The sequence below is a fragment of the Callithrix jacchus genome, chromosome 11 (assembly GCF_049354715.1).
Source record: "Callithrix jacchus isolate 240 chromosome 11, calJac240_pri, whole genome shotgun sequence".
Taxonomy (NCBI): Eukaryota; Metazoa; Chordata; class Mammalia; order Primates; family Cebidae; genus Callithrix; species Callithrix jacchus.
In genome coordinates this window covers 64,667,265-64,692,642 of record NC_133512.1, presented here as the reverse complement: position 1 = coordinate 64,692,642, position 25,378 = coordinate 64,667,265, and the positions used below count along the sequence as shown (strand labels likewise).

At 38.0% G+C, this 25,378-nt stretch overlaps 1 protein-coding gene across 3 annotated transcripts in view; it reads right to left on the bottom strand.

The window, feature by feature from the left end:
• The window catches only part of SEMA3D (semaphorin 3D), a 214,417-nt gene extending 210,558 nt beyond the window's left edge, over positions 1-3,859 (bottom strand). For all 3 annotated transcript variants that reach the window (XM_009002554.6, XM_078342090.1, XM_002751650.8), the window contains exon 1: positions 3,559-3,859. The gene's annotated coding sequence lies outside the window, so the exon portion shown is untranslated. The remainder of the gene's footprint in view (positions 1-3,558) is intronic.
• Between the last annotated feature and the right edge of the window lie 21,519 nt (positions 3,860-25,378).

Below are 25,378 nucleotides of genomic sequence, written 5' to 3'. Positions count from 1 at the left end.
ATGTGTCAGCAATGCAGTAAACTGCCCAGACAGAACAGCAAAGTTCAGAGTCAACATTTGCTCTTCCAAAATAATGAAGCTATAACAAACAACCTGAAGACATAATACTCATTAAACTAGCACCAATTGGAATGTCTTCCCCTTGAGAGTCAGAATTTGATATTACACAGGCATAATAAAAATAGTAGTGAGTTAGCCCAGTAGCTCTATTAATGCAGTAAACAGACACTGGGGCACAGAGATACCTGCTAGTCTCAGACATTATCTTCAGAGATACCTCTGGTTTATGATAACCCTTTTGATAGTTAACAAATGTCCATGCAATAGAATGAGAGCACAGTATGAAGAATAACTGGAGACTATGGAACTTTTTGAATTAATTTAACTTCAACCCCAAGCAATATCCGTCTTAGTTTTAGAAAAGAAAAAATACATGAGAATAAATCGGCTTGGTGACTCAAGCTAAAACCTGAAGTCTAATCTGTTAGCCTGTCGGAAAGAGTAGAAGATGTGCTTCCTCTGCCTTTCTAGTTGTTTATATCCCTGACCTTTCCCACCACCAAAAAAAATTCAATTCCCATGCTTACCAGTCCTCCCCACACATAAAATAGATTGCAAATTCTGTTTTTGTTTGTGTATTTTTTCTCTGCAAAATATAAAGCAAATCTTAGTAAAGACTTACCTATTAAGGCAATTCTGGTGAAAGGCAAAAGAAAGCCACAGCAATTACTTTTCTATCTTTTATCCTTGGTTTCTGCTAGTGTTGATAATAGTTTCCTAATCATTCCAAAACAATTTTACATTGCCAGACACTTTTTCTTAACCTCCCATCTCAGAGAGTCAGCAGGAAAGTTACCAGAGTGAACCACAAAAGTGAATCAATAGTGCTGAAATACGAAGTAAATTTTTAGGTATTCAGGTCATGAGGACAGTAAGTAGACTGTGGAAATCTTAACTAATTTCAGGAAATTTTCTTAACGCAATCATGAGATTTCTATTTGATAATTTATTTTTCTTTTTTTCCTTTATGAACATTGTTAAAGAAACTAATAATGAGACCTGAAAATATAAATAGATCATTAATATCACATACATATAATTCTGGGCTTATAGATTTAATGTGGTCCATACTCATCCTCAACCATGAATTGCATTTAAATTTTTGAATGTTCTCCACATGTAAATGATAGCAGATAGAGATATAGCATCAGAACTGACCTTAGACAGCCCTCCCATTGAGTGGGGTCATAACAACTTGCCTGAAGTTTCTGAAAGAAGACTAACAACCAGGTAAAACAGCTCCTATCTCAGCTCAGTCCCTTACTAGCTTATATTTGGGCACATCAAGCAACATTTTTGCATCTCCTTTATTATCATCTCCAAAATGATAACTAACTAGCATATTCCCCTATCAATACATTTTTTAAAGAAGTATGATTCTATGTTAAGAACATAAAAGCACAAATGGGCAACACCCATTTATAATTCTTTTTTATCTCTGTTGTTTTTCTTTTTTGTCAAAAAAGGAAAAAAGAGAATGACACTTGTATCATATTGTTGGGAATATTAATTGTAATAAAGTTCACAGCACCTGGAACACAATAGGTGTTTGATAAATGTCTCTTCCCTTCTCTAGCAATGTTTCATTTCACAATTGGGTAAATTCCATTGGAAATGTTGGCAATCCGAATCAGTACTGTTTTACTGTCTCTCAGCCATTGACCCTACTCTTATCTCGTCCCACATCACCTTCCTGTGTTTCCTGGCCTTTCCCTTCCAAGAGCCAAGGTCTTTTCCCATCTCCCTGACCAGGGCCATCACTTTGGGCCTGTCAGCAATGGCATCCCTGACAAACCTTAGCTGCTGGGGCGAGTCTCAGAGACTCTAAGACTGGAGTGAGTTAAAGCAGTGGTCAGCTGGGGCTGCTCACTCCCAGCCCTGATCTTATTGCTCATCCTCCTGGCTGTCCGTCCTCAGTGAAGGAGAAGGGAAAGGAAAAGGGAAGGCATCACTGAAGTGATGACATGTGGCTCTCTCCCTTTTCCGCCCTTCACATTTTTCTTTCCATGTGCAGAACTGGGAAGGCTCTGACCGCCCTTGCCCCCGCGGTTGCCATAGTTACACAATAGCAGCAGCACCAGACCCAGGAGATGTCTCAGACCTCTCCTCTACCTCTGCCCCAACCCCTCCCTCTCTGTTAGGGTATCCTCCCCCTCTTTTCCGCGCACGCCCGCCCCCCCCCCATCCCCCCACTTGCGTACACATTCAGGAGAACTTAGGCTAAACCAGAGACTTTGGGCCCTCTCCCCTCTTCTTTTGCTTATGCAAATGGCACTAAGCTAAAGTAGAAGTGGTAGGGTTTTGGTGATGAATAAGAGTTCACGCAGAGAAGCTTGACTTTTATTACCGCTTCGCTCGAGGCAAAATAGCTGGAAGTGCCTGTTCAACTTCTGTCTGCATAACTCGGAATCCGGGCCATCAGCTGCCCCAGCTGCTGGCGCGCGGCTCCCGTCCAGTCCCCTGGATCCCAGAGCGCCCTGCCTGCGCGAGGCGTCTCTTGCTCCTGTCAAGTTCGGTCCTTGCGCCGGGACTGAGGCAAACCAACGCAGCCCAGAGGTTGAATTCAAGTCAAAAGAGGAGAAGCAGTGCCGAAACTGCCCGTGCGCTACCAGAGCAGCCCATTAACGATTTAACTCAGGGCTCCTTGGACGGACGCCGGGAGGAAGCACTCGAGGGACCGCACTCCTGGTTAAATGCCCAGCAGGAGTTAAATCGGGCCTTTCCAGAGTGAGCCAAGCCCACTACTACAAAGGGATGCCCCGAGCGTTTTGCCTTAACCGCATTTCAGACAGCCAGCTTTGTGGCTGCTGTTTGTCTCCAACTTTCCCTCTAAATTGAAAAGGGTGCACACTTCCATCTGACTGAGTGTCGTGATTTCCCGGGGAGGAAAAAGGCGTCGCCCCTTCCTCTTCTAAAACCCTACAACAAAAAACCCCTCGCTTCTCTTCCCTCTTCCTTGCCCCCTTCCTCTGCCCCAGACCAACAGGGAAAGCAGCGAGCCAGGGCGCAGATGTCCTTTGGTAGAGTCCTCCCGGATGTTCCCGACCAAAGCGTCTCTAAATGAACCTGCAGCCGGCGGAAGCCCGGTACACGTTCACAGGCGCTCTCCGCTGCCCAGACCGGAGGGGTGTGGGGGAGCGAGGAAGCTAGGGAGACCAAAGTTCCCGGGAGGAAAACTTTGTGCGGTGCTGGCAGGCGGAGGCTCGGGAGGAGTAGGCTCGCCGCCGCTTGAGGCGGGGTGGGACTGCGCCCCAGTGCTGTGCGGACGCCGGCGCCGCATTGACTGCGCACCGATTCTCCGTCCGCTCCCCTGGGCGCCCACTCTCTGTCCGCTCCCGGGAGCCTTCTCTGTCTCAGGATGGTTCCTTATCTCCCCAGATCCTGCTCAACCTCACTTTGGACCCACAGCCACCCCCAAATCCCGGCTATCCCCGCTTGGCACTGCGGTTTCCAGCACACCCTCCCAGTGGAGTAGCAGGTGACCCACACCAGACTTACCTGCTGTGAACTCTTCTCTCCCTCTCTCTTTGCCTGGTGCCTGTACAGGGAGAGAGGAACTGGATGAAGGCTGAGGTCCAGCGGCGCGGCGACCCGGGGCACCGGCGCGCGTTCCTCTGAGCCGCAGCCCTGGCTGAGCAGCCGAGCCGCCGGCAGCCCTGGCAGAGCCGGGAAGCTGAGGCCGCAGGGGCCAGGCGGGGAGGCAGGGGGCGCTGCTGCCTCCCCCGAGCGCCGCGAGGGGACAGGCTGAGAGCGAGGCACCAGCTGGAGCTTTGGGGAGGCGCGGGTGGCGAGGAAAGGCACGCTCCAAACAGGAGGGCGGCTTTTAAGTTTGTGGTGTGACCGCAACAGCTGTCCTGGGAGAGACTCGGTCTTTCTAAAAAGAGGATGCTGAAAACTCTGGGGATTACCTTTCCCCTTCCGATCTCCTCCTCCAGCCCCGGCCCCCCTTCCCTCTGCGCCCGCCAGAACTCCCGAGCGTGCAAGAAGTTCATCCCTGCTGCGCGGAGGCTGCCAGGAGCGAGAATTTAGAGGTAGTCTCGGCCGCGCTGAGGGACGTTTATCCGGACAGAGCATCCCATGTATAAAGCAACCTCTGACGTCTAATCTTCCTTCTGGGTGACTTGGGGACCTCGTTATTTCCTTTTCTATACGGTAAAACTTGTTAAGGACCCCATGCGGAAGAAAACTGTCCTAAAAATGCTAACCACCCAAAATAGTACCTGCGTTCCACTATGTAAAACCTCAATCCACAGTTCATGGCCTTGGCAGGGCAGGCATAGGGGTGAAAAACAGAGATCAGCCCTCCATTAAGGGGCTGGCACTCAAGAAAGACCAAACAGAAAGATAAAAACGAGTAGAATGTAATCCTTTATTTCTCTTTCCCTTTTACACTAGACCTACAAGAGGTGTGCCTCATATTTTTGCCTTCGGGAGTTTCTTTTGTAGATTTTTGCACCCCTTAATCACCCAGTAGGAAACTTAGAAGTATATGAGGACAAGGAGAAGATCTAAGCTTCGTTGAACCTGGAACCTATGCAATTTGAATGCAAGATCCTCTTTAAGAAAAAGTAATGCAGAAATATCTCAGTTCTACAGATTTTGCAAAAATATATGACAATGTGAGCTCACGAGGCCACTGTCAGGGACATTAAAAAGGCCTGTGCATTTGGTTAGCCCTGTAAGTTGGGCATATTTAGCTGCATGGTAAATCCTTTTATGATGGGAAATCCAGGTTTACAATCACACACCTTGCTGGTAAGCCCATACATAAATCTGAGATGAGGTAGAGCCATGGAAAGAAAGTAGCCAGGGGATCCTGCATTTGTCAGCTTGATTTAAGAGCACAAGGTGTAGCGTCCAAAGCTTCCTTAGCAAGTGACAAGAGATATTTTGGTTTGGAGATGGTGAGCAGACAAAGACAGTAATGGAATAACTGGAAGGGGCAGAAGAGATTGTTCATTTGACCTTTTATCTGTGGCAGAGGGTGGAGGGCCACAGAAGCTAAATGAGTCATTTTAAGTTATAGATGGTTGATGGCAGAGACAGGCTAAGGAGAGACTAAAGTTTCCCAAATCTGACCAAGGTTCTTTCTTGTGTCTCATGCTGTCTCATCTCTTTAACCTTGGTTTGGACTCACAGCCAACCAACCCCAAAAATACCTTCTTTGGATAGAGCAAAATTTTTCAAATCCTCATAGACTATTTCAAACTATAGCAACTTTTTTTTCTGAATGCTTTATATTTAATGTTATGCCATTCATTCTGTACCTAGTCATGCAATTGTTTCTTGTATTTTTCTATATTTTTATATTATCATTTACTTATGCCATTGTTCTTCTATTCACATTACAAGGTCGTTGTGAGAACAAACTATCTCTTTTTGTCTCCCATACATATTGGTTCCTAGTAAGTAGTTTTTGATTTTTAAAAAATCTCTAGTTTTACATTTTTAAAATAATTTTGTCAGTTTGTTGGTCAGAATTTTGTGTTTGGATTTCCCCTTTTCCTCTTTTCTCATTTAAGTTGTAGCTTAATATGCTCAAACTAAATGACACTTCTCTTTGCTACTATTCAACCCTTGCCATAAAGGCCCTACAGAATTAATCACTCCCTCCTGTTTTCCCAAAGCATTTTGATTTCACTACTATAATAAGCTCTTTTCATGTTATATTATAATTAGTTATGCATGTGTCTGCATCCCTTACAAAAGTGTTGGCTGCTTTGTATCTTTGTTTCTTAAGCTCCTAATACAATGCCTATGACATTGTATTGTATTGATTTAGTTTGAAGTACTCTGACTTTAAATTTAGACAGAATTTGCCAGGGCATCCTGAACATATCATGAGAAAACAATATCTGGAACGTGAGTTCTGTGCTTCCCTTCCTTTTAATGAATGAGCACAATGCAGACAGAATCAACTGTTAATATATTGCCCACTGTGATGAATGGCCTCAGCTGTGTCCATGGCCCTGTAATCTTCAGGCTGCTTCCCTAAGTATCTTGAATGTGCTAGGTGTTCAACAAATATTTGTGCGTTAAACAAGTTAATAAAAATAATAGCTATAATATTAATATTCAGTCACTGGATTTATTTCTGAATTTCTAATAACTATACAGGGTCCCACCAAATTAGTTTTAATAATCTTTTCTAATAGTTTGAGATCTACTTTAATCAAAAGCAATTTAGTATTCTGTCCTATAGAACTAATGCCCTATCTAAATTCTTAAAATAAAACCAAGTGGGAAAAAGTCTGTTTTACATAAAGTTTTGCTAAAATATAAGGTGTGCTGCACAGTTTAGTTTGTCTTCAAGGGTGACTATTCAAGATTTAACAAGTGAGCCTTAATTTCACTGAAAAATATGTGTATATCATTAGTTTAATCTACCTAATTGCTGCTTGTTTGCCTGTTTCAGTCTGAGGGAAAAAATACAAACAAAAAGAATAAAAACAAAAACAAATCACTCTCAGATTCTTGGAAACATTATTGAATAAATAAATTGTTTGTCTTGAAAATCTAGGCTATTCTGAGATATACTACTCCTCACCCACCTCTGCTGGGGCTCACAGATATAATATGAATAAGTAATTTTCATTTTACAGTAATAATATATGTTAGGCAATATGCAATACGATATTTCTCAAAGGATCACATTTAATGCCAAACAAATCCAAAGAATAAAATTCTAATTGTAGAATTTCAGGAATCATCAATCCATGTTGGGAGCCATGGGAGAAGGTGGCAGGGATGGGTAAGGCTAGAATAGACATACTGTAGGCTTCTCCAATTCCACATCTAGCTACCTCTGCCCAGAAGAAAGGAGAAAGATAATTACTGGGTCCAGAATTTAAATCTAGCAGGATCTCAGAGGATTTGGCTGTACTCTCAGCAGAAGATACTAAGCCCAACAAAATCTACGATTCTAGTGCTCTCTGAATGAACAGTTTTATATTCACAAATCAAATGAAAATTTGTTGCATGTGAAAGAAAAAAAATGGAAAAAAGAGTCCGCAGAGGCAATCGATAAAGTTTATGTGCAGAGGCAAATCAGGAAAATGTGTCAAAAAGCATGTCATTTTAGTGTTTACTCCTCTAGAAATGGTGATACCTTAGTCATACACATAACCTCTCTGTCTTATAATAAATACTACCTTATACATGTTTTCTCATATATCAACATATCGGCACTGACAGATAAGAAATGTTGTTATCCTCATCCAAGAAAGTTGGTATATATATTATGCCTAATTGGAACAAGTGACAGCATGTTTAAAGCAGCTCATCCAGCTGCTTATCTTCTATTAGGTATTTTTCCCCTTATAAACTTCAGGGGTGTTTTTCTTCTACTTCATTTGATCATAGCAATACACTCATCACTGGATCATTAGATGTTTACATTATAAAGTCATTTGATGTGTTTAATGGTTAAAAAACAAAACACCTGACTTTCATCTTTTATTTCTATGTTAATTACTCATACATAGAACTCTTAGAAGTAAATGTATCCCTGCTTCTTATCATCAGATAAAGACAGAAAATAGTTTATGGTTAGGTAATTGGGATGTAAAACTGTCCAAACTTTGCTTCATACTTTCAAGTTTTAAACTCTTATAATATCATAATTAATCATAAATTTTCTGAGTTAGAAGACACCTCAAAACCTTCTAGCCCTCATGTTAGATGCAAGAAAACCAGAGCCAAGGAAGACATAGTTACCATTCAGCAACTTATGACTTCTGCCTTGATGCCTTCTCCAGAATGTTTCACCTTGCTATATAGACTTTTATTTTAAAAAGGAAAGAAAAGAAAAAAAAAAACCCAGCTATTTTTCAAAACTGTCCAAGCCAGAATCTTAAGGTTATATTTACTTAGCTGGGTTAGGGTGTGGTGAATAATTAAATTCAGCAGGAATGTGCTTCAAAATAAAAATAAAAACACAGCTCAGCCTCTTTGGCCCAAGTCCTAAGACTTCAGAAAAGAAAAACCTCCCTGACTATGAACATTCCCTAGAAGTTGGAAAGGTTTTCTATGCCTGATATAGGAGTCCACATAGATATTGTAGATTGGGAGAACTTAGTTAGATAAAAATGACTCTTTGTTTTTGATTAGGAGCAACGTACTTATAGCAATAAACAATCCCCAAAGAAGGATTTTAAGGAAAAATAAACAGCTTTCCTATACATGATTTTTCCTATAAAAATCATCTTTAAGTTTGCTTTTATAACATACCTGCATACCACCACCATTCTACCCTTAGAGCATATTTTAGATACAGTATATTCTTCTAAGAAAATTAAGCTGAGGAGGGAATTCCTATGATACCCAATTAAGGCAAGCCCTATCTGTATATGAGTGATGAAATAAAGAAAAATATGCCCTCTTGTGGCTTATTTGTTCTGGTTCACAATTAATCAACAGTATTCTATTATTTCCTGAAACCCAAACATACCTGTATTCCGAGTGGAATGAAACTATTTCTTTGTTCAGTAACTGGCAAGAGCAGGTCCATACAGACAGCAGGATGGCATTCCAATACTTCTGCTTTGTTCAAGGTCATAGCAGCTGCTTAGCCACAATGAAATCAGTATCCCTGAAAAGGAAGATTTTCCAAAATAATCCAGAGATTTGTATAGATATTATCAAAATCCCTTCCAAATAAATGCATTAGATAGAGTTTCTTTCCTAAATATTGAGGTTTGTTTTGGATAGACTTAAACCATCAGTTTCCACAAATAGGAGAAAATTCATGATTTCCTTTTCTGCCATACTTGTGCCTCTACTATTTCTTTGACTGTAAGATATGCTTATTTTTCCATTACAAAAGTAGAGTATATAATAAAGCAGTTAAGAAAACAGTGATTTTCATTCTTGTGTCTTTTTCTCTTCTTTTGCCCTACTTTACTCAGAAATAAGGATGTAACAAGTGTGCTACACATTGTGGGTTGCAAATATAATTAATTTCATAATATCACAAAAAATGCCCACCATGTTTTTCTAAAACAACAAAAGTAGAAATGGGTTTAGTGGGGAACAGCTTCTGATCAAGAAAATGACTTTCATACAAACTATGGTTTAAGAAACTTCGTAACTAATTAAGGGAATGTCAAAAGCTTAAAACAAATCAGGTTGCTAAATTTTTAGTTCAACCCTATGATAATAACTACTATTATTTTTAGCATTGTTATTATTACACAGACAGTGAAACTTAAAGTTAAGTGACTTATAAATAAAATATTTACCATCTGACTGAATCTTCTTTGTTTACTAAGTGAGCCAGTAGGACAATTGAAATCTGTACCCTTAATTTATCAAATTACTATTAAACTAGACCAAACTGTATCTTACCAATCAGAAAGAATAAATGCAATTTCTCAAAGTGTCCAGTTTAATGTATGGAGCTACTGCTTTTCTAAGGCACATGGTAACATAAAATCATGTTGTTTTAAGTTTATTTAGCATAGTGAACAGTTTGACCTTTGATGCACAGATGTACTTTCATTCAATTTGGAAATAATATTCATAAAACAGTTTTGGATTTTTAATTTAATGTTAATGTAGTGAATAATATTGACTCATCATAATACCATTAACAAATTTTATTATCTTTCTATTTGCCACTTCAATAAAATTACTTTTCCTAACATCAAGCCAAGTTTTACTTTCCAACTTTTATTCTTGAGTTTGCCAAAAGAAAGTCTACATTAGGAATCTATGATAACCCATATATATTTTTTAAAAAATCTAATTTTACTATATTTAAAACTTACAATTCTAAGAAAAGAAGACAATTATAAAATCTGATAACATGGTCATTAATTCTGGGTTTTAGTCCAGCATGTAAGAGGCTTAGGAGCCAGCACTTCATCCCAACAAGTAAAAAACAGAACAAAATGGTGAATCAACTTTCGTGGATATCTCAGAGAAGTAAGCTCACAGGGCAAATTCTGTCCACCAAATGGGAGAGACAGATTAAGGGACACAGAATCACAATTTATCAGGAAAAAAAATCACAGGAACCAGTCTTCAGGTGGGAAAACCTGCATGGAAATTCACAAAATAATGGAGGCTCAGTGTGGACAAGTCTTTAAATACTCCAGGGAGACCCAATCAAAGGATTCTGGAGCTGTAACCAGTCCTCACAAAATATATCAAGAAAAAATAACCTCTTCTTCCTTTAGCGGGGAGAGTAAAAAAAAAAAAAAAAAACCATTTAAAAATACTTTTGAATATTCTTTGTTGTTTTAACAACAAAGAATTTTTGTTGTTGTAACAAGGCTACCCTCAGAAGAAACTATATGACCAGAGTCTAACTTGTTGGGATTTTATCAGCACCTAAGTGACATGGGGGAGGGGATATACTCAAAGCCAGCCTGCTCTAGTCTATCACTTTGCAAGTAGAAAATATTCAACTCCAGCCCCTTCTAGTCATCCAGTCTCACATAATGGAAGGAAAACAACAACAACAACAACTGAGAAGCAATGACGAAGTTCACAGCTCAGGGGCACAAGCTTAACAAAAGACTGAGACCTAACCATAGGACTGTAGAATACTTCCTCTTCTTGATCTTACCACCACATTGCTAAAGTTTTATTGTTGCAGTTCTTTTTACGTAATACATCACGTCCATCTTTCAACAATACAACAAAAATTATAAACCATACTAAAGCAAAAAACAAACAACACTTTAAATAGAGCAAGTATTGGAGCCAGAGTCAGATATGGCAGACGTGTTGGAATTATCAGAGAAGGTACTTTAAAAACCTGTGATCAATATGCCAAGGGTTTAATGGAAAAAGTAAAAAACCCGGTAGAGTGATTAACTTTTGTAGATTAGCCTTATACCATTCAGCCTTGCTATAATGCTCATTAGTTGTTCATTCTTTCAGATTTTCTAAGTAGGTGATTATGTCATCTGCCATCAAAGAGAGTTTTATTTCTTCTTTACCTATCTGTATGTCTTTCATTTCTTATTCTTGTCTTACTGCATTAGCTAGGAGTTTTAGTATTACGTTAAAAAGCAGTAGTGAGAGGAGGTAGCATTGCCTGTTTCTGATCTTGGTGATAAAGCTTCGAATTCCTCATTATTAATAATGTAGGCTATTAAGTATGAAGTTAGCTCTAGGATTTTTACATATGTTCTCTATCAGGTTGAGGAATTTTTCTCTATTCCTATTTTCTGACAGTTTTCATTATGAATGGGTGATGGATTTTGCCAAATCCATTTTCTGTATTTATTGATATAATTGTATGGTTTTTTCTCTTGTTCTTTTGACTGTTGAAGTGCAAGCAGAAAAATTAGCCTCATTGTTTTTAGGTAAACTCACTCAGGGATTATTCAGCCATTTAACATTTTAATCATATTTCAGTTCAGGGTTCTACAATTTTTTGCTTTCTCCTAATGGTACCATTTAAATTAAAAGAGGACTTAAATAAATCCAGGAGTGGAAGGGAAGCATATTGGTTTTCTAGATCTGCCATAGCAACACAGACCAGGTAGCTCAAACAAGAAAAATTTGTTCTCTCACATTTCTGTAGGCTATAAGTCAAAGATCAAGGTATCACAAGGGTTGGTTTATTCTAAGTTCTTTCTAAGTGGTGTGTAGATGACCATCTTTTTTTGGTGTCTTTTCATCATCTTTAGTGTGTGAATGTGTGTGTGTATGTGTGTGTGTGTCCCCTAATCTTCTCTTCTTATCTTATAAGGACATCAGTTATATTGGATGAGGGCCAACCCATATGATCTATTTTACCTGAATTACTTTTTTAAAGGCTTTATATCCAAATACTGTCAAATTCTGAGGTGTTAGAGATTAGGACTTCAACATATGAATTGGTAGAGGTCACAATTCATCCCAAAAAAGGAGCAAAGGGAATTTTTTGTTTAGAGACATTTCTTTCTTCCATTGGCTTACCCTAAGATGAATACAAAGTCCCCTGCTGGGATTTATCTTGTTTTCCCATTGTGTCTGTGAAATACCCATAATTCAGTAATGGCATCCAGTTATAAATAGCCTTTAGTCTGCCCCTTGTTTTAAACACTAGTCTCCTTTAGTTAAACGATTAAAGGACATTAGTACCTTGCTTCTGGGCCTCTGGAGCTAGCAGCCTCACAGTTGTACCTGATAAATAAAATGATGTACATTTAACGAAAGGTATAGGATATTCTATAATCCCCAGACTTTGCCAAACTTTGGGAAACTGAGGAAAACCTGTATTGTAATCTAACTTTTTCTTTTTCTCTTTTTCAGAGAGTGTCACCCAGAGTCTGGGTCACTCTCTTATCCAGGCTAGAGCTAGAGTACAGTGTCATGGTCACAGATCACTGTAGCTTTGGCCTCCCATGCTCAAGCAATCTTCTGGCCTCAGCCTCCTGAGTAGCTGGGGTTGCAGGCTGGGACACCACCCCCAGCTAATTTTCAACTAATTATTTTATTTCTTCTTCTTTAATTAAAGTCTTCAAATAAAACTTCAATTATTTTACTTCTTCAATTATTTTACAACTTCAACTCTGATTTTCCCAGAATGGTCCGACTTCATATAGCCCTGAGTAGGGATAGTCTGGTTTTTCATCTATTGTCTTTCTTAACTCTTTTTTTTATGGCATATACTTTATTGTTTTAGCATTTACAAAGTTAAAAGCAAACAAAGATACTTTTAGTGAAACTATAAATCCCTGATACTGCTAAGCATTTATATAAATCTATCAGAAATCTTAAAGCCGAAAGTTGGCTTTGTTTTATTCAATTCCTTTGTCTTCCTTTAGGTAAATGATCACATAGTTCATGGAACACTTAGTGACTCAAAGCATGGTGAGTCCTGAAGTAATCGGGAATTGCTGAGATAAAATATTTGTACCTCAAAAATGTTATCTCCAAAATGTATGGCATATAAAACGAAAGATCCTATTTAAAATTAGTGAGACAAAGATACATAATCAATAGTTTTAGAATAGAATGATAAATATTAAGAAAATTTAGCAGCTTTTTTTCTCTCAACATTCCTCCAAATAGAATGCATTTATTAATATTTTGAATGCAAAATTGAACTGACATGCTCAAGGAAAAGTGGAGAACCCTGTTGCAAATATAATAAAAGTACACTAGAATCCTGCTTCACACCCACACGCCACAATTACAGAGGGATTTCAGATCTAACAGTGAAAGAAAAACAATACCATTTAGGAAAAAAACATGGAAGAACATCTTCATGAACTTAAAGTAAAAAAAGGTAGTTTGAACAGTATGCAAAAACACGAACCATAAAGAAGGAGCTTCATAAATTGGACTGTATTAGGTTAATAACTTCTGGTCATTAAATGAAACAATTAAGAAAGTAATTACACAGAGTGAGAGAATATGTCAATCCATATATCTTACAAAGTCCAATTCATATACGGGGTTAAATAAAAAACCCATCTGATGAGAAATTATGAATTGTAGGGCATGACTACCTAGACCTCTTAAATAGGAATTTGGACAAGATTTTAAAAAATCAAAGTTTAGTCCTCTGGGTTTTCCAAAGTGGTTGTACAAATACTTCACCCACAGTGTATGAAAATTCGGATACTTCCATTCTCAGCAACTATTGGCATTTTGTCTTTTACATTTTAGTCATTTTTGAGGGTATGTAGTAGAATCACATGTGGTTTTTTTTGTTGTTCCTTGGTCACTACAAAAGTTATTGGCCTTTTGAATATCCTTTTCTAAAATTTAAAAAATATGTTTATGGATGTCTGATAGCTGCTGAATACTCCTTAGATAAAGAGTCTGTTCAAGTCTTTATTCCCTGTCTCTACTAGGTTGTTTACTTTCTCATTCATTCAAATAAATCCTTTACATATTCTGGATATGTAAAGGATGCAAAGAAATATAAATGTATATTGTGACTTACTTTCCAACTTGACTCTGGCTAATATTACAAGACAAGAAAAAAAATCAAAATATTTTATCTCGAAACATGTTTCTTTGCCATATCTTGAAATGGCCCTGCAAAGCTGTCCTTTGTGGGGGAAATTCTGCATCTGGAAAGAATCTCTATTAACATAGCTAAATCTTTTTATTCCAAGTCCTCCCAATCCTAACGAGATTAACTGAAAGTCTGGCACTTTTTAAATATCTGAATAGAAAACATTGGTCATCTATTGCCTCTATGGGTAGCCACTATAAGACTTCAAAAGAATGCTGGTCCATAATCTCTTACCTTAACCTGAACATTTTCTTTCTGTTATCCCAGGTCTTTAGATAAACTTAACCATCAACAAGAAAACTTTTAAATTTACCTATATTTACCTATATTACCCATAGCCTGGAACCCCAACCCCCTAACCCCTGATAACCCGGCTTTGAGTTGTCATGTCTTTCTGGACCAAACCAATGTATTTCTTAAATGTATTTGATTGATGCCTCATGCCTCCCTAAAATGTATAAAACCAAGCTGCACCCCGACCACCTTGGGCACATGTTCTCAGGATATATGAGGGCTGTGTCATGGGTCATGGGTCACTCATATTTGGCTCAGAATAAATCTCTTAAAATATTTTACAGACTTTGACTCTTTTTTGTTAACAACCCTTTGGCAGTATCTGTTAAAAGCTAAAAGTATTAATAACCTATAACCCCACAATTCTACTCATAGGGCCTAATAAAGATATTTTCCACAAAGAAATGGACAACAATGTTCATGGCAGTACTCTTTGAAACAGTCTCACATTAGAAAGCACCCAAACTATTTTCAACAGTAGAATGGATAAATATATTGTGGAAAATGCACCCAACAGAAGGTTATACAGCAACCAAAATAAATGAACTACAACTACACCAACAATGTACATGACTTTAAGAAAATTAGTAGTCATTAAAAGAAGACACACTCACAGTATGATTTATGGTTTTCACCATAGAAAACTTTCTCATTCTTAGGAGTAAACAAATTGATGCTAAAATTCATATAAAAAATAACCCTGCAAGTTTAGGAAAATTGACTCTTTTTGATATGACTCTTCCAAACCAATAAAAGAATTTTACCCCATTTCTTCAAGTTTCCTTTTTGTCTTTTAAAAACATTTTAAAGCTTTTCCTCATACATGTTTTGTGCATTTAATAATATCATTCCTAAGTATTTTAACTTTATCACTGAATCTGTAAGGCTTTTCTTTCATTATTATTGTCTCACATTAAATATTGTTTATGTATGTAAAGCCTATTGATTCTTGTATGTTAATTTTATATTCTGCCAACTTTTAGAATTATTTTCTTGTTTTCCTACCTTTACCATGGATCCTTTGGGATTATTCAGGAATACTATTATATAATTGAGGTTATCTTGGTTTTAAAGGTTTGTTACTCAATCTTTAATAGCTATTTCTTCTGTAGAAGTAAAACTTTTTTATCTCTACTGGGATAAAATTTAGAAAAATCATATTTTCTCCTGAATATTACCTATTTTATCTAGGTTTATGAATTTATTTGCATACTGTTAGGCAGAGTCACTTAATGTTTTCATTTTTTTCCTTTAGATACTTATTACCACTTGTAATTTATTATGTTTTTGTTTTCTTTCTTTTATGTTTTAATTTGGTTATCTAATAATTATTTTAAGTTTTGAAAAAGTGTTTTATTAATTGGTTTAAATAATTTTCTTTTCTAAAATTAATTTTTTGCTTATTTATAAATTATTTTCTTTTTGCTCCTTTTTAAGGAGTTTCTATTTTTTAACTTTTTTAATAAAAATTTACTTCAATCCTATTTCTTCTTTGATTTGTATTCCTATAAATAGCTATGCATTTTCTTACAATTGCTACTTTAACTGTAGCAAATAGTGTCTGACATGAAGTGTTTTCATTAGCATTAGTTTTCAGAATTTTATTTCCTAATCCTGTTTCTCCTATATATTAATAGGATAAGTTCTTTTTTTAAAAAATTTCAGGATAGAGAGACATTGTTACTATTTTTAATGTCCAGTTTTTAATTGTGTTATTTTTTAAATCTATTATAGCTCTGTGAGAAAATATTTCTTGCAATATTCTTGATGGTAATTTGGGGGATTTGAAGGGCCAAATATATGTTTAATTTTCATGACTATTTCTTGTGCACTTGAGATTAAGGCACATCTTTTGTTACCCTACATATTTGCATAAGATTATGTTGCTTATTGAGAGCAACATACATTATTATTATTATCATTATTTGGTCGACTTGATTTTTGTATGGAGAGTGGTGTGTCCAAGTCTTCTACATTTAGTGTTTTTCTATTTATTTTGCATCACTTGTAGTTTCTACTGTATAAAGCTAGTTGTTTGTTAGTTGTTTAGATATTCGTAATATTGTATATTGTGATCTTTACCATTATAAAGTGTACCTTTTAATGCCTTTTGTCCTACTGTACCTTGCTTGTTATCAGGAATCCAACTCATTGTCTCTTTATTTACATTTTTTAATATACCTTCACTCATTCCTTTATTTTGAGCCTTTTAGAATCAAACCATTTTAAGTGTGTCTCATGCATTCAGCATATAATTGAGTTCTACATGGTGAGCCAGTCTGAAAATGTTTACGTTTTGTTTGTCCTTCACTTTTTTCTTCTTTATATTGTTTATTTTGAATAGACATGATTCTCATCAGCTCAAATTGTTCATTATTATTTTCTGCTTTTTTTCCACTGAGTTTGATATGGTTTGGCTGTGTTCCCACCCAAATCGCATCTTGAATTGTAACTCTCACTATTCCCACATGTCATGGTTAGGAATTCAGTGGGGGGTATTCAAATTATGGAGGCAGGTCTTTCCTGCACTGTTCTTATGATAGTGAATGAGTCACACAAGACCTGATGGTTTTAAAAGAGAAGATCCCCTCAGAAACTCTCTTTTTGTCTGCTGACATCCCTGTAAGATGTGATTTACTTCTCCTTCCCATGATTGTGAGGCTTCCCCATACATGTGGAATTGTATGTCCATTAAACCTCTTGGTTTTGTAAATTGCCCAGTCTCAGATATGTCTTTATCAGCAGCATGAAAATCAACTAATACAGTAAGTTGCTAACAGTAGAGTGGGCATTTCTGAAAATATACTCAAAAATGTGGAAGTAATTTTGGAACTGAGTAACAGGCTGGGGTTGGAACAATTTGGAGGGCTCAGAAGAAGACAGGAAAATGTGGGAAAGTTAGGAACTTCTAGAGATCTGTTGAATGGCTTTGCCCACAATGTTGATAGTGATATGGACAATAAAGTCCAGGCTGAAATGGTCTCAGATGGAGATGAGCAACTTATTGGAACTGGAGAAAAGATGATTCTTGTTATATTTTAGCAAAGAGCCTGGTGGTATCTTGCCCCTGCACTAGGGATTTGTGGAACTTTGAAGTTAGAAGGAATAAATTAGGGTATCTGGCAGAAGACATTTTTCAGAAAAAGCATTCAAAGGGAGACTTGGGTGCTGTTAAAGGCATTCAGTTTTATAAAGGAAGCACAATATAAAAGTTTGAAAAATTTGCAGCCTGACAATGTATTACCATTTTCTGAGGAAAAATTGAAGTCAGCTACAGAAATTTACATAAGTAATGAGGAGTCGAATGCTAATCCACAAAACAATGGGGAAAATGTCTCCAGGGCATGTCAGAGGTCTTCAGGGCAGCCCCTGCCATCACAGGCCTAGAGGCCTAGGGGGAAAAAGTAGTTCAGTGGGCTGGGCCCAGGGTCCCTATGCTGTGTGCAGCCAAAGGACCTGGTGCTCTGTGTCCCAGTCACTTCAGCTGTGGCTAAAAGGGGCCAACACAGAGCTCAGGCTGTGAAAATGGACTAAGACAGAGTTGTGTATGGATTTTTTTTATTTTTTTTGCTAATTTCTCTTCTGTTTGAAATGTCTCATATTTTCCTATACCAGTAATAATAGGTAATTCTGTAAGAGAAGTTTGGGTATGTGGATTCTCAAGTTTCTTTGTTCCACAGTATCCTCTTCTTTTGATATACCAAAAGGCAGTTTTATTCATAGATGTCTATCTTCATTTCAGGGGAGGAAAATGATTGATGGGTCTTTTGATTTTGCAATTCTCTTTTGTTTTCATAGGATGCTTGGTTTCCACCATTTGTTCTCTTCTCTTTCACTAGCATGAATTTCACTAGCACTGTGGAGGACTGCCACCGCCCCAGAAGCTGTGCTTTCTGAAAACTACTAGCTTTGATTTTCTACACTTTTAAGCCCCTTAATTACAATTCCCCAGCAGTCTATGCTGTGATTCTTCTCAGTAGCTTCCGCTAAATGTGGAACTCTTCCTCTTGGGTCATTTTACGTTTCCTGCTATTGCTAGGCTTCACCACCATCTCCTTTCTACACAGTCTCCTTACTCTTAGCATCATCTTGGCTTCTGGATCTGACCCTATTCATTTTTGGATGTTTATTTTATTATTTACATGTAAATTAGAGATTTTAGTAATTTCGGTCTCCTAGTTAAACTCTAGATCTGAGTTAAGAGTGGTTTTGTGTGTTCTCCCTTTTGTTCTATGGGAGTCTTTAGAGGCTGTGTGGAAAGATACCAGTTGTCACTATTCTACGGAAACCCAAAACTGAGAAGGCTTTCCTTTCTCCTTTCCCATATTTATTTTTCTTTCAAAGAGGGTCTCTCTCTCTCTTTTTCTCTCAGGTTGCAGCTGGAGTGCAGTGGTGCAATCAGGGCTTACTGCAGCCTTGATCCCCAGGGCTCAAGTCATCCTCCTGCCTTAGCTTCCCAAGTAGATGGGACTATAGGTTTGTGCCACCACATGGGGCTTTTTTTTTTTTTTTTTTTGTAGAGAGGGGGGTTCTCACCATGTTGCCCAAGCTGGTCTAGAATTCCTAGTATCAAGCAATTCTCTCACCTTGTCCTCTTGAGAAATAAAACATTTTGGGTCAATGGGGAACATTTTGGAAATCCTAGCATGGGAAAAGGTCAACATGGGTACTTCAAACTTATCAGGAGTCTGTGTTCAAAGTATCAGCTGTTCAGCCACATTCCAATACTGCTTGCAAGTTCAACAGAAACTAGGAAACAACCACCAGAAGGTGAGATTAGGTGACTCATGGTTCCAACCCCCCTCCCCACACAGGACTAGGGCACAAACACTCAGCAATTCAGAGAAATTTGAGGTGACTCATGGTGACAAGCCCTCTCCCCACACAGGACTAGGGGGCAAAAACCCAGCAAATCAGAATTACTTGGGAATATAAATAATCCCGCACAGCCCTAAACAACAATGGCAACCCTCTTGGGCCCCCTTCTACCTTTACATGCTGTGGAGCTTTTACTTTCGCTTGCTCAATAAACTGCATTGCTGCTCACTCTCAGGCGAAAATGCTTGTTTGGAGCTGGAATACCCACCATGGGGGTAGGGGCCTGGCTTGATTCTTCAAGCAAGGGAAGCCAAGAACCTGAGCCGGGAGCCCAAGCTGCTCATGCCTGTAATCCCAGGATATTGAGAGTGTAACCAGATTTGCAGCTAATCTCTCTGTCTCCTTTTTTTTTCTTAACAAATACAATTGCACCAAGTTTTTTTACTGACAAAATTTATATACTAAAACAAAAAGATATTATAAGATTCCAAAGAATTGGGAAATAACTTCTGGATGATATCCTTGCATACAAAAGAGAGGGTGAGGTCTAGTAGAAAGTTGAAAAGTTTTCTTAGTTACAGGAAAGACAGTTCGTCTGTGGTAAAATGAAGTAGGACAGAGTTACATGCCGTAAAGCAGGTTGGCAGGTAGATGATTTGTCATGAAATACCCTTGCATACATAAGAGAAGGTGAGGTCTAGTACCTACTGAGAAGTTTTTTTAGTAACAGGAAAGACAGTTCATCTGTGGTAAAATGAGGTAGGACAGAATTATGTGCCTGCAAAGCAGGTTGACAGGTAGATGATTTGGCATGAGATTTTAGCAGTTCTCCTCATATTGTCTCTCTTTTCTCAAAAATATTGGATTAAGTCCAGTAGCTGAAGCGAAAATTGGAGAGGATTAATGAGCAAAGAGCAGAAGTATACAACAGACATCCAGAAGAGTGTGGATGTGGTAATCAGCAAGTTAGCATCAGTGTGTTTCTATCTCAATTTATTGTAAAAAAATGTAAACATGTTCTTACAACATGTTATATGTTCGGCTGCATATGTTTATAGGCTGATTAGGGGAAGTAGATTTAACTATAATTGAAGTTTGCCATTTGTTCTGAAGACATAAAGAATATTTTAAAAGAGACTAAACAAAGTTTTATTAGAGTTCAGAGGAGAAACATGTTACTGGACATTGTGCAGAAGAGATTGCAGGGGTAAGTGTATGGATAGAATATAGTTAAGAGGACTTCTGAGCAAGAACTCACAGGACGAACAGAACATAATCACCTGGAAATTTTGTGGGTAGAAGAGGTTGCAATGTGAGGCTGTTTCCTGAAAAAAAATATTTCATGTGAAGCAAGTCCTGATGTAAGAATGTCAGCAGTGTTAAAGGGAATTTGAAAATTTGAAATTTTTCTGGAATAAGGATCTATCAATGTGAAGGGTAGGAAACAAGGTTATAAAAGTAGATGTGGACAATGTTATGGCAGGCTGTGAATGCGTGACAAAAAAAGCAAGGACTTATAGATTGAGTTAGAGAAATATTAGGGAAAAAAAAGCAATAACAACAACTTTGAACCTAGTAGTAATATCAGTGTTCTTCTCTTTAAGAAGCCTAATCTGCCAGTACCACATGTTAGAAGTGGGGGGATTGGAATAAAAAAATCCTGCTTAGAGATTATTCTATATGCCAAGGTAATAAAGATGTGAACACAAGCAATTCTCTAGATATGAGGACCCATAGAATGAGGGGAAGTTTCAAGTATGAAAAATATTTAAAAATTACATGTCCTGTATTCTAGATTAAAATATGAAAGTAGATGTTAAAATTAATTTTTTATATTAGAATTTATTTTAAAAAGAACACTTTTAGAAAGCTTTGTGCTCCTAAAAATGAATGCATAGTTTAATATTGGAAAGGAAGAGACTCTTACTAGACCAGAATAGACTATTACTTAATTGACCTTTCCCGCCTTTGTTATCTGAGAGCAGCAACTTTTCCAACTTGCAAAAGGCATTTGAAATCAAATGAGCATTAGGCCAAAGGATTTGAATGAATAGACCTTTTGAACTGCAGCTATTGATTTAATATGGAAACAAAACAAAACACAGACTCTGGGCCACTAATAATAGCCTTCCAATGTCATTTATTGATTTAGCAAGACTTAAAATATAATATTTCCTAGAATCAGTTTTTAACCTGGTAGTTAGCCCTTCATGCCCTAACCAGTGTAAATCAGCTTAAATTTACTATCTAATAACAATTTTAGGGAGAAAGCATCTTCATTCTTTCCATGTAGGATGATGAAAAACGGGCTCATGACAAGCATGGGAACTTACACCCTTCCATATTGTTGATTACCATGTTCATCAACAGGGAGAGGCTTCTTGCACAGTGGTCAGGCTAAGAGGGACCTGAGGGTACTGAATAGAGGCTTTTAGAAGTACAGAGATCTTTGTAACCAATGTTTCTCAGTCTGACTCATTATTTTCTTTCTCTAGCCTTAGGAACCAGGCTTCTTGCATTCTTTTTTCCTATTATTTATGAAACATTCCAGGGCTCTAGAAAACAGACACTTCCAACAGACAAAGAGACAGCCAAGACATTTGGAAAGTGAGAAGCACATGAAGAGCTTTTAAAATTTTACCGAGTTACAATTGCATAGGTATTAATGGAGTGTCTTGGGGATATAAAGTTTAAAGAAAAATACTCAAATGCTTAAAACAATTTCCCCAATTTCGAGGGGATGGCCAGATGATTATCTAGATCACATTTCCTCATATGGGTGCATCTTGACAGAGGCCTGGAGTGGAGGAGGAAAAGATTGCAGATACTGTGTGATCATTAAAGTGTGTCTTTAGGCTCAGTGTTTGATGAAATCATACTATTTTGCAAATACATATATCCACATTATTTTTATTGTTTCTGAACTTTTGCATAATCAATAATTCCTTTTTTAATTGCATTTTAGGTTTTGGGGTACATGTGAAGAACATGCAAGATAGTTGCATAGGTACACACGTGGCAGTGTGATTTGCTGCCTTCCTCCCTTCACCCACATCTGGCATTTCTCCCCATGCTATCTCTCCCCAACTCCCCACCCCCTGCTGTCCCTCCCCTATTCCCCCCAACAGACCCTAGTGTGTAGTGTTCCCCTCCCTGTGTCCATGTGTTCTCATTGTTCAACAAATGCCTATGAGTGAGAACATGAGGTATTTCATTTTCTGTACTTGTGTCAGTTTGCTGAGAATGATGTTCTCCAGGTTCATCCATGTCCCTACAAAGGACAAAAATTCATTATTTTGTTGTTGTTGTTGTTGTTGAGAGACTTGTTTTATTTTTTTACTTATTTATTATATTTTTAAATTTTTATTGGATTTTAGGTTTTGGGGTACATGAGCAGAGCATGCAAGACAGTTGCGTAGGTACACACATGGCAGTGTGCTTTGCTTTTCTTCTCCCCTTCACCCACATTTGGCATTTCTCCCCAGGCTATCCCTCCCCACATCCCCCTCCCACTGGCCCTCCCCTTTTTCCCCCAATAGACCCCAGTGTTTAGTACTCCCCTTTCTGTGTCCATGTGTTCTCATTTTTCATCACCCACCTATGAGTGAGAATATGCGGTGTTTCATTTTCTGTTCTTGTGTCAGTTTGCTGAGGATGATGTTCTCCAGATTCATCCATGTCCCTACAAACGACACAAACTCATCATTTCTGATTGCTGCATAATATTCCATGGTGTATATGTGCCACATTTTTCCAATCCAGTCTATTATCAATGGGCATTTGGGTTGATTCCAGGTCTTTGCTATTGTAAACAGTGCTGCAATGAACATTCGTGTGCATGTGTCCTTATAGTAGAACGATTTACAGACTTTTGGATATATACCCAGTAATGGGATTGCTGGGTCAAATGGAATTTCTATTTCTAAGGCCTTGAGGAATCGCCACACTGTCTTCCACAATGGTTGAACTAATTTACACTCCCACCAACAGTGTAAAAGTGTTCCTTTTTCTCCACATCCTCTCCAGCATCTGTTGTCTCCAGATTTTTTAATGATCGCCATTCTAACTGGCGTGAGATGGTATCTCAATGTGGTTTTGATTTGCATCTCTCTGATGACCAGTGACGATGAGCATTTTTTCATATGATTGTTGGCCTCATATATGTCTTCTTTCGTAAAGTATCTGGTCATAACCTTTGCCCACTTTTGAATGGGCTTGTTTGTTTTTTTCCCGTAAATCTGTTTGAGTTCTTTGTAAATTCTGGATATCAGCCCTTTGTCAGATGGGTAGACTGCGAAAATTTTTTCCCATTCTGTTGGTTGCCGATCCACTCTAGTGACTGTTTCTTTTGCCGTGCAGAAGCTGTGGAGTTTCATTAGGTCCCATTTGTCTATTTTGGCTTTTGTTGACAATGCTTTTGGTGTTTTGTTCATGAAGTCCTTGCCTACTCCTATGTCCTGGATAGTTTTGCCTAGATTTCCTTCTAGGGTTTTTATGGTGCCGGGTCTTATGATTAAGTCTTTAATCCATCTGGAGTTAATTTTAGTGTAAGGTGTCAGGAAGGGGTCCAGTTTCTGCTTTCTGCACATGGCTAGCCAGTTTTCCCAACACCATTTGTTAAACATGGAATCCTTTCCCCATTGCTTGTTTTTGTCAGGTTTATCAAAGATTGTATAGTTGTATGTATGTTGTGTTGCCTCCGGTGCCTCTGTTTTGTTCCATTGGTCTATATCTCTGTTTTGGTACCAGTACCATGCTGTTTTGATTACTGTAGCCTTGTAGTATAGTTTGAAATCCGGTAGTGTGATGCCCCCGCTGTGTTCTATTTGCTTAGAATTGACTTGGCTATGCGGGCTCTCTTTTGGTTCCATATGAAGTTCATGGTGGTTTTTTCCAGTTCTGCGAAGAAAGTCGATGGTAGCTTGATGGGGATAGCGTTGATTTTGTAAATTACTTTTGGCAGTATAGCCATTTTCACGATATTAATTCTTCCTAACCATGAACATGGAATGTTTCTCCATCTGTTTGTGTCCTCTCTGATTTCGTTGAGCAGTGGTTTGTAGTTCTCCTTGAAGAGGTCTCTTACGTTCCTTGTGAGTTGTATTCCAAGGTATTTTATTCTTTTTGTAGCAATTGCGAATGGCAGTTTGCTTTTGATTTGGCTTTCTTTAAGTCTGTTATTGGTGTAGACGAATGCTTGTGATTTTTGCACATTGATTTTATATCCTGAGACTTTGCTGAAGTTGCTTATCAGTTTCAGGAGTTTTTGGGCAGAGGCAATGGGGTCTTCTAGGTATACTATCATGTCTTCTGCAAATAGAGACAATTTGGCTTCCACCTTTCCTATTTGAATACCCTTTATTTCTTTTTCTTGCCTGATTGCTCTGGCTAGAACTTCCAGTACTATATTGAATAGGAGTGGTGAGAGAGGGCATCCTTGTCTAGTGCCAGATTTCAAAGGGAATGCTTCCAGTTTTTGCCCATTCAGTATGATATTGGCTGTTGGTTTGTCGTAAATAGCTTTTATTACTTTGAGATACGTTCCATCGATACCGAGTTTATTGAGGGTTTTTAGCATAAAGGGCTGTTGAATTTTGTCAAATGCCTTCTCTGCGTCAATTGAGATAATCATGTGGTTTTTGTTTTTGGTTCTGTTTATGTGGTGAATTACGTTGATAGACTTGCGTATGTTGAACCAGCCTTGCATCCCCGGGATGAATCCTACTTGATCATGATGAATAAGTTTTTTGATTTGCTGTTGCAATCGGCTTGCCAATATTTTATTGAAGATTTTTGTGTCTATGTTCATCATGGATATTGGCCCGAAGTTTTCTTTTCTCATTGGGTCTCTGCCGGGTTTTGGTATCAGGATGATGTTGGTCTCATAAAATGATTTGGGAAGGATTCCCTCTTTTTGGATTGTATGAAATAGTTTTAGAAGGAATGGTACCAGCTCCTCCTTGTGTGTCTGGTAGAATTCGGCTGTGAACCCGTCTGGACCTGGGCTTTTTTTGTTTGGTAGGCTCTTAATTGCTGCCTCAACTTCAGACCTTGTTATTGGTCTATTCATAGTTTCAGCTTCCTCCTGGTTTAGGCTTGGGAGGACACAGGAGTCCAGGAATTTATCCATTTCTTCCAGGTTTACTAGTTTATGCGCATATAGTTGTTTGTAATATTCTCTGATGATGGTTTGAATTTCTGTGGAATCTGTGGTGATTTCCCCTTTATCATTTTTTATTG